This window comes from Rattus norvegicus, chromosome 2 (genome assembly GCF_021556685.1).
Source record: "Rattus norvegicus strain SHRSP/BbbUtx chromosome 2, alternate assembly SHRSP_T2T, whole genome shotgun sequence".
In the NCBI taxonomy this organism is placed as follows: Eukaryota; Metazoa; Chordata; class Mammalia; order Rodentia; family Muridae; genus Rattus; species Rattus norvegicus.
In genome coordinates, this window is record NC_141535.1 from 180,173,798 (window position 1) to 180,184,024 (window position 10,227).

Below are 10,227 nucleotides of genomic sequence, written 5' to 3' on the forward strand. Positions count from 1 at the left end.
ATGTTTGCTCCAGAATTAGGCAAAAGGTGACTGATGTATTAGCATAAATATTTGGAGTTGATCTACAAGTTTTTCTAGAGTCTATGAAACTAGAATATCAAGTAGAGAACTGTGACTTCCCAATTGTTGAGTTTATTCATTTCATACACTAGAACATCTATGGTAAATGACCGTGAAGAGACACAGATAAAAATCAGCAAAGGAAATGAGTTGAAAGGGTGGAAACCAGAATGATCTAGGTGTGAGTTTCCCCTTAATCATTCACCATTGCAATCACTGCTCTTAATTCCCTGAGCAATAGTGACTAAAACCCCATACAGTGTGTTTCCAGGGAAGGTTACCACGCTTTGGTGCACTTGCTTTCTATTGAAACTGACTAGGTACTCACTCTAAAGCCCTCCTAGGAGCCAATTCAACATGGTGGAGACACCTAAGTGAGCAATAAAAAGACATTCAATAAGCTATTTCACTAGCACCAACTATATGTGGTTACTCAAGATGCCAAATGTGCAAAAAGAAAATCACTGATATGAAGCAAGATAGTTCAAATATTCAGACCATCCTCACATTGAAGAATTCCAAGGTCTTCTTCCACATAGAAATTGACAAATTGTTTCAAAAATCTACACATAACAAAGAAAAAATATTACAAAAGAACAAAATAGAAAGAAATACGTTGCTATTTCAATACTTGGTTCAGAGAAACTGTGATAAGTATTTCTTACTCTCATACAGACACATATATAGGTTAATGACACTGCATTGAACATGGGTAGCTTACTTGAGAGGAGGTTATAAGATCATTAAATTAGTGAAAAGAATCTTTTCTATAAATAAGGAGGATGGAGGCAGATACACAGTCACATGCAAAAGAATGTAGTTTACTATTTCGTAAACCATAACAAAAGTTAAATCAAAATGCTTAAAAACCTCAATACAAATATTAAAACTATACAACCCAAAAGAGGAAACAGAAGTTGTCTTCTGTTTTGAGAGATTATAGCCATTATTTCCCTTTGGAATATTTTTATCTCTTTGTTGATATTTCCACTTCTTCATATTTAACTTTTCTAATTCTCACCACCTCTTTCTTAAGTACTTAGAGAAAAATTAAGCCTTTGTCTTATAATCCTTTTTCTCTTATATGTATCATCAGACATTTTCATGTTTATTTCTACTAATTAAGCTCATGTTTTTATAAAGCATCATATTTCTCCCTTTCTTTGAAGATTATTTGATATGTGGACACCAGACTCTAATTTATGGAATAACTATAAAATGAATTTTTTCCAGTATCAGGATTTACTCTTATTCTTTTCCATATATTATTGTAAGATGAGCCTATGAAAGATAAATCTGGTCTATGAATTAATGTCCTTTCAATTCTTTCACCAGCCTGTTACTGACCTTGATTTTGTTTACATTGGTTACCTTTTGTCAGTGTGATAAAACACCAAAAACAAAAGCCACTTACATAAGAAAAAATATTTTTGCTTAGAGTTCACAATGACAGAGACATCATGGAAGCAGAAGCAGGGGGTTGGATGACCACAGCTTAGTCTACGTGCAGGAGACAGAGAAAGTAAACTAGAAGTGGGGCAAGACTAAGAAGCTCTCAAATCTGCCTCAGGTAACACTCCCTCCAGAAGTTACTATATTCTAAAAGTCCCATAATCTTCCCAATCAGCACTAATGACTGGAACCAAATATTCAAATACATGAACTTATGGAGTACATTTCTCAGGAAAACTACCATATTCCATTTCCTGGGCACCATAGGCATGTTTATTAAGAAGAAATTTTTATTGTCTTAACTATCTTAATACAAAAGTCCAACATTTAAGTTTTTTCCATGATTCAAAGCAGTCTCTTAACTATAATAAATAAAATGATACTAAATATAAAATTAATTACATGTTATTAATTAAAATTTAGTACATTAAATAATAAACCAATAAATTAAATATTAATTAAAATAATATTGAATAGTAAAATGATAACAAAAAGAATCCAAAGTTACATACTTCTAAAATGGCATAGAATATATATTCATATTCAAAAATGGAAGAATGAGGACATAGTGAAAAGTTACTGGGCTATGGAATGATGCAAACGCAGTTGGATAAATACCAAGTTCTATAGCACCATGTCTAGTGTCAATTGGCTTACCCTCCAGCTTTGCAGCCCACAACATATATCTGGTTACAGACTGGAACCAGCTCTCCTTATCAGATGTCTCATGGATCTAGCATCTTTAGTATTTTAAGGTCTTCATCTCAAAGTAGGTTTCAGGCTCACAACTTCACAGCGTGGCTTCTTGTCATTTCAAGACCTTCATGCAAAGACTTCCCTGACATATTGTTGCCTGGTCTTGATGATCCTATGAAACCCCAGAGCAAAAATCCACAACTCATGTATTTTGCATTTCTCCAAAGTTACTAACATATGGACCACACTGACAAGTTCAGTTGACCCCTTGAAATGGACATAAACCCCTTTCGACTTTATTAGTAGCAGCTTTTTTACACTGAAACACTTTTTTTCCTAGGAGAAAGCAACACCATAGGCTTTCTCCTCCTACAAATTAGAAGGAGAACTGAGTGGTATTTGTTCTGAGCTGACCTTACCTGCTGTTCTACAGAAGACCAGGCCATTCCTTAATGCTCACAATTTTCTTAAGGTTTAGAGCCTCTTTAAGCATATGCTGTGGCTATCATATTTTGCTCCTTAGTCCTCTTTTTTTCACAACAAACTGTACATGTTTCTGCCCCTCTAGTTCTTATTCATTGTTGATAATTGTAAGAATTATCAAAAATAACCATTCTAAAGATGTTATGCTATCTTAAAATTTCTTCCATCAATCTATTAATTTTTAGTCCAGACTCAGGAAAGTCCTCAGGATTCAGTAAGATGGCAACTGTAGCATGGACCATAAAATATTACAAAAAATTTCTCTAGCCCAGTTGCTAATAATGTGTTCTTCTGAAACCTCATGAGGGCCATATTTTGAAAACTCCATAACCATCACCTAAAACACTATAAACTGGAGACTATTGTTCATGTATGTGAACCTATGGGAGGCACCACTCCCACAGAGTCACACAAATATACATGGTAACTCCTAAATATCCATTATGTGAGTGCTTAGAATGGCTGAATCTGTGTTGTCTGACAATGAATGAGAAACATAAACACACACATACACACACACACACACACACACACACACACACCACACACACAAACACACATACCACACACACACACACACACACACACACACACACAAGAAGAAGGATGATGCTGACCCTTCAAGTCTGTTGACAGTCACTTCAGCCTAATTACAGAGGACTTTTAACTATTAACAATGCTTCCATGTTTTTGTTTGTACCAACATGCACAGAAACAGGCATCAATAATCTCAATAGTACAGGATACCCCTGGCCCCACCATAGATTCTTTAGAAACGCCTTAAAGTTGGTCCAGAGGAAAGCTGCCTATCATGAAACTGGATGTCATGAAATGGATAGATATTGTCATACTAAGAGAAGAAATAGACTAAAAATAATTATATCGTAGTGCTTAAGCCTTAATATTGGGACAGCAGATTTTAAACAGACTCTGGAACTATGAACTAGTTAAATTAAGCATAGATTGTTGGTATAATTGTATGGGGGGGAGAGATGGAACCATTGTTTATCTCTGTAATCTCCTAAAAATAAATATATAGACAATTAATAAAGGCAATAGTATTTTAAGAATTATTTGTAACTCTGCTTGTTGTTTTCTTTGTCTGTGATTTGTGTACATAATGGGTCTTGATGGGTATGTTACATTTGGGAATTATGCACAGAGTCATTTATGACCAGGTAGCTTCCATGAACTGACATTACCTTTCGAGAAACAATGCTACTAAAGCTTTCCTGGGAAAACAGCAGCCTCGTACCTGGTTTATGTGGCATGTGATTCCTAGAGATATCTAGAAACTCCTAAGATATTTAGGGGATTTTAAGAAAAAAAATCACATATGATTTACAGACACAAAGGAATAAATCGTGGTTTGAGAGTTCTTTTTATAGAGTTCTTGGTGTTGCATAGCTGGTTCTTCTTTCCCCTACCTCCAGGAGTGAAAAGGCTCCTAAATAAACCTCACAACTTTACATAATCTTAAAAGGAGTTATCACCACAGCTGGTCTAGAATGGGCTAGCTTTGTGGCTTAAGCTGCTTCTTTTTGTTCACACAGGATCCTTTCTGCCCAACAGCTGGAAAAATCATCAAATGACCTTTTACCAAGTCTTAACAGACAAGCTCAGATTTTTTTAATGAGCAAAAATAATATGTCTATTGATAAGTAACTTATATTATTCAAAAAAAGAACAACATGCATATTTCCTTCAACAAAAGTAGAGAGTAAGCATTAGACAGGCTCCCTTAATTCCTTTCAACCAAGCTTCTACTTTGGTCATCATACTTGCAGGACTTCAAGGGCCTAGTTTTGCCAAAAATTCTGATGAGTTAAATTAAGGAAAACTTCTCACTCTTGATATCTGATCATCTTGGCTTACCTTTATCAATAATCCTGTCAAGTAGTTTTTCCAATTTTTTGTGTACTCCTGATGTCTCTTGATACTTATTTTAAACCTGTTGACTCTGTCGCTAATATTACTTCATTGTTTTGATAGTTGGACTTTGGACTGTAGTGTGCAGAAGCACAATGTAATGATAGAGGTGGTCATAAATTAGTCTCTAGTGTCTAGGGTCAGACAGAGATGTATTAGGCATGATCCAGTCTTCTGAGTCAGACCTCTCCTCTGGACTCTACCAATATCCTCTGGTCACTAGGATCATAATCTTCATCACCTTCAACACCCTTGTATGGATCATAGAGAATACAAATTTGTAAGATTTTGCTTATCAGAATATTTTAGAAGCATAACCACTATTAGATGCTTTGTCTATCATAATTCCATTTTTCAAGCTGGTAGTTTTAATACCCCCCTTCCTACACATACATATCAGTTACTTGAACATTCCCCTTGTTTCTTAATCTTTAGTTTACAAATCAAGTAAATATGAAATAACTCCATAGATTTAGAGTACTAACATGTAGGGACACCATAAAATCTCCCAGATTCTGATTGGAAAGTTTCATGAGTTGTATTGGAGTCTTGGGTAATTGAGGGCAGCCCTTTTATTTATTATAATTAATAATATCACACTACCTATGATCAGGCAATATACACATACATACATCCTGTGTGTCATTGAATTATTTCTCTTTATAGTGTTAGATATGTCAAGATTATGAAGCTATGTCAAAGTATAAAAGCATATTACTATTTTACTCATTTTGCCAAAGGAAGACTAACACATGGGATAATGAGTATGAGAAGCTACTGAAAGAAAGGATAGACTTGACTGTAAAGGATACAGATGAAGCCTGTGAAAAATGGGAACAATTAACAAACATGATAGGTATTGATTAATACCTAACACCTGGACCAATTTACTCTTCTAGGATAAGTGAAAATCATGGGTATTAAGTAGAGAACCACGATGCAAGTATACATTTAGACTTGGATGACATCTTAAAGTTCTTAGAGCCCTTGCATAGAACTTTGTCTAATGGTAAGACCGAATGTCCTAAATAGCAGAACACAAGGAAGATTTGCGTAAGAATATGGATACATGGAAAGAAAATGCAAGGAAATGCCACAGTCAACATTCTTTTGAAAGTTTTGGAAATATCTGGAATAAGGAACAGTAAAAGGAGACGGTTAGAAGCCTTGACTGAGTATATCAGAATTAATAATCACTTCAGAGTTCTCAAATGAAGATTGATATTTACAATTACAAGCAGAAAGACCAATTCATTTCAGTTTCTACTTCTCTAGGTATCATTCCTAAAAAGATTAGAGGCTGCTCAGATTATGATACTGAGAACCCAAAGTACCATGTAGACTCATGAGGTTTGATTCTGATGTCTTCTGAGATCAAGAAGGAAGATCATATACGGTGGGTAATGTGGATAAAATGTGTATGTGCTCTCTTGAATATGGGAGTACCCCTCTGTAAACATATTCCTTGTGAACTAACATCTAAGCAATGAAATCTTTGGGTGAGCAAAGTACATTCAAAATAAAATTAAGGATTTTCTATTATTTTATTCCACAAAACATCAGCAGCCATCAAAATTATCTCCAGGAGAAGGAAAAGAGATGAGGCTATGAAGATAAAAGAATTATGTTTCCCATGCTTAATGAAGGCATACTTCACATTGTCCACAGGCTTACTGCACATTGGTCGTAAGGCTTATGATAGCATTCATCTCTCTGGACCCTACTTGAGGCATTGAGTATGTAGAAAAAATTAGCTCAGACTTAGGCACACTCTTTCTGAGACATACATTCCTATAAATGAAATACTACTCTCATTCCTGCTAATCAGTGCTTTTCTTTAAATGGTTTAGTTATCTGAAGTAAATGACTTCCAAAAATATTAAATGGAAATTCCCCCAATCATAATCTTTTACCTCTGTTTCAGTTAAAGTAGCATTATGAAGTCTCATGCCTTCTTGCTCCATTCTTTTAAGATTGTAAATCACCTCTTTGTCAAACATATCCCCATTATTTGTATCATTCTCCTTTAAGTCAGTTAGCATTCATCTTAGTTGATAATAATGCCATGATAATATAGTGACTTTTTTCAGACCACCTTTATTTTACATAAAAATGACTTTAAAATATAAGCTGTCTGATTGTAATAATATGATGTAACAGAGAAGAGCAAAAGTGTGCTCTCTTTAAGTTAAAAGATGAAAGTTCTCTATCTAGTAAAGAGGGAAAAATTGTGTAAGGTAGATAAGATTGATGACAAGTTATTTTGTTAATCTCTTTTTGAGGCTAATCGTAAGTAAAACATTATCATAAGCATGTACTGCAGCTTGAGTCTTGAATATCCCCTTAACTGGAGGACAGTGATTCCTATTCTTCTTAACACAGTGAAGTGTGTGTGTGTGTGTGTGTGTGTGTGTGTGTGTGTGTGTGTGTGTGTGGCGTTTTACAGGTAGTTCTGAGCTACCATATGTGGGCATGGGGAACTAAACTCTGGTCTCCTTAGTACTGATTTATCTCTCCAGCCTAATAGGCAATCATTTATACCAATATTTTCTGGCGCCTGAAAACTTACTATGAAGAAATTATGGAGAAGACTAGATGTCACTCACAGATCTCAGGTACTGGGAATGCATGATCACAAATGCTAGTTTTTTCAAGAGGAATTTTTTATTTTGTAAAGGTGAAACAGAGCCAAAATATAATTGCTAGTTTAGAGAGTATACTGTAGGCTTTGAAAGACCACTGGTATTCACATATCATCCTGTCCCCTGGCACATGTAGCATACTTTCAAACTTCTTTTCATTCAGGTGAGCCACACAACTCTACTCTATCCAGTAGAATGTGGGCAAAGTGATGAAAACCATCAGTAGGTCAAGCTTTTTAGAAATTGTCTTTCTCCATACTTCACTTTCCACATCTATAGAGTAGATCCCTAGGGAAATGGAATCTCTACATAACACAAATGCAACAACATGGCATCAAAATATACAATTCTATGGTTCTAAGCCAATGAAATATATGGGTTGAAATAAAATAGCTATTTCTGGCTTTAAAATCTCAACATTTAAAAATCAATTATCATCAATAATTATTTTAATATGTTATCCTTTTCATAAAAAATACTAATTATAATTGCTGTAAGACTTATTAAATAAAAAATATAGAAATTAGAGATATTTAAGGCTAACATTTTTCAGTGGATTTTTTATGTCACAATAATCAGGGATACTGAAAAATATTGTTACAGTATAGAACAGATACAATAATAATGTTTCCATCAATTCATATAGAATTCTAATTGTACTATTTATGGATCTATGTAATTCATGCTTCTACTTTTCTCAAAAATAGAAATAGATTATGAAAGATTGTCCTTTCCTAATTTCTGCTTACACTGTAGTAGAAGAAATGAAGTATCTAAGAAGCTCATACAAGCTGGGGAGACATACCATGTGAGAAATCAGACATTAATCCAGTGTTCATAAATCTTATGAGACAACGATGTGTGATATGCCTGACACATGCCAAACTTGCAGTACACCATAGAACTGGGCTTACAAATGTGTCTAGGATCAGTAGGACTTCATATGACCTGGAACCTAGACTTCCTTTTTGGATCTGGAGAAATGTAAACCTTTCAGTTGTGAGGCAAGAAGTCAAATGAAGAACAAAATAAAGAACAGAGAGCCAGGACTCTATATCTGAGAGTCCAGGAGAAACACATTAGAGGAGTAATAGACCAAAATACCCATGAGTGACACTTTTTTAAAATCCAGAATTTAGAAAGTGTAAGTCAGGATACATCAAAGTTTTTAAAATTTCTATCTTCACCATGAAGTCCTTTTCAACAATTGTGACTATCATAGGTCTGCTAGGGCAAAGAAAAATGAAGGTGAGTAAATCAAGAGATGACCCTGAGGAGAAACCAAGTGTGTGTTTCTAAATTTGTGCACAGGTCATCATTCAAGAAGTGGACCTGAGATATCCAGAACTGTCGTTTGAACTTCAAAGCTATCAGAAACAATAGGCTACTTCAAGAATTACTAAACTAGTGATATACATTCTGCCATGCCATGGAAGGCAAGAGTTAAGAGCCAAGAAGTATAGGCAGAAAGGGAACAGACCTACATTTAGTAGTTAACTGGCTTCATAGAAAAAGTCAACTGTTTGGGCTGCTCCTGCAAGGGATAGTTGGATTCTCTTAAGTTCTTTAACAGAAGACTGGGAATAGAGTGGGGGAACTTGAACATTCTTTTTTTTTCTTCTTTTTCTCAGAGCTGGGGACAAAACCCAGGGCCTTGCACTTGCTAGGCAAGCGCTCTACCACTGAGCTAAATCCCCAACCCCGAACTTGAACATTCTTAATAGGGAATCATGGTCTACACCACTGGACAGTGTGTTTATCTGGGATCTACGCAGAACATAAGATCATTCTGAATGGATAGGAAAATTTTCTTCTACTTCAAGTCTAGCAGCTTCTTTGCTGGCCTCTATATTTTTAATACTAAAATGAAGTAACTATATAGTGGGGAAAACACAAGCTACTAAAAAAAGAAAGTGAATGTTATCAGAGACAAGTTCATCTTGCTGTGTTTAATGTCAGAATATTCTGAATAGTACCATATTTATGCACACATTACTAGCATGATGCAGTTTTTCATTCATGTTACTTAAAGCCTTCATTTTGTTCATATAATCTGAATATTTTATATGTCACCAAAAATTCTTTTATGACAATCTTTTAAAAATCAGTATGTGCATTCTTTTTCTTGACAGATGTTTCCTGTATAGTGTGTCAACCCAGATTCCATTGGCAATTGCTTAGACATGTGTGACAGCTGTGTGAAGATGTTGTCCAACAAGGTGATGAGTAGTTGTCAAACTGGTAGAAAGTGTGACATCATCTGTTCTGTAAGGGATGGGCATGCTGATGTAGGTCCATATCATTGCTTATTTTAGTGATAAAAGGTTCCAAAACCAAGAAATGACTCCTGTATTTATTATAGTTACATACCCTGATTCAGAGAGGGGAAATGGTATCTAAAATCCACAGTTATTGATAATAGAAATATGAGAGTCTTTAAACATTTCATAAGAGGATTTGTCTAGAAGTTCTTTGTAACTCTCACCCCTGATATTTTGCAGCTTAATGACTTAATTTTCACTAAATTCAGAGTTGATTATTTGCTTGGGGTGGATCAAATATCCTCACCTTGTAATCACTGTTTAAGATTTATCCCTATTTTATTCTTTAGTTTTGTCTTTTAGTAATATTCTTTATTAATTCTTTGACAATTCATACATGCATTCAATGTATACTAGCCCTTCTCCCATTCTTTCTACTACTTCCTATTCCTATCTTTCTATCTTTCTATCTATCTATCTATCTATCTATCTATCTATCTATCTATCTATCTATCTATCTATCTATCATATTTTTCCTTCCTTCTTTCAAAATCTACTTTGTCTAATTTGTACTGCTCATACACTCATGGTGGGTATAGAGACATCCTCTGGATCTTGATCCACTTACCAATGGCCATACCCTTAAAAAACCTTAATTTTCTTCCTTAAAAGGCATCAAATGGCAATAGGTCTTCAACTAAGGG

General features: G+C 34.8%; 1 long non-coding RNA gene across 1 annotated transcript in view; it reads left to right on the forward strand.

Moving 5' to 3' along the window:
* LOC108350274 (uncharacterized) overlaps nt 1-9,604 on the forward strand; it is a 30,795-nt gene extending 21,191 nt beyond the window's left edge. Inside the window, exons 2-4 of the long non-coding RNA XR_015672207.1 lie at nt 5,896-6,016; nt 7,140-7,235; nt 9,395-9,604. This is a non-coding gene — a long non-coding RNA (uncharacterized LOC108350274). The remainder of the gene's footprint in view (nt 1-5,895; nt 6,017-7,139; nt 7,236-9,394) is intronic.
* Nucleotides 9,605-10,227: the final 623 nt, after the last annotated feature.